Raw genomic sequence first — 404 nt, forward strand, 5'->3', positions numbered from 1 at the left:
CCCCCCCTCGTCCCACCTGCACACACTCCCCACCCCCTGCATACACATGCCCAACAGATACACATGCACTTACACACATGCCCTCCATACCTGCGTCCCTCCACACACGTGAGCACACACAAGTGCACACACGCTCCATGTGTACATGCTCCCCTGCATGATCACCCCACAGCTGGTACCTCGGCTCCCTGGGGAGATGGCCCACCGGGGCCGACGCTGGCTGTGCCCAGCCTTCCCAGAAACCCTCCGGGGCTTGGCGAACGGGCCCAGGCCCAGTGCTGGACGCTTACCCTCTCGCCCATTCCCTGCCCCGCAGCCTCGGCGGGTGGGGGCCCCAGGGCCAGGCCCGGGCCTCTGGGCCCGCTCCCCCACGGCCCTGCCCACCCAGGTGCAGACCACCACCA

This window comes from Myotis davidii, unplaced genomic scaffold (assembly GCF_000327345.1).
Source record: "Myotis davidii unplaced genomic scaffold, ASM32734v1 scaffold663, whole genome shotgun sequence".
Lineage (NCBI taxonomy): Eukaryota > Metazoa > Chordata > Mammalia > Chiroptera > Vespertilionidae > Myotis > Myotis davidii.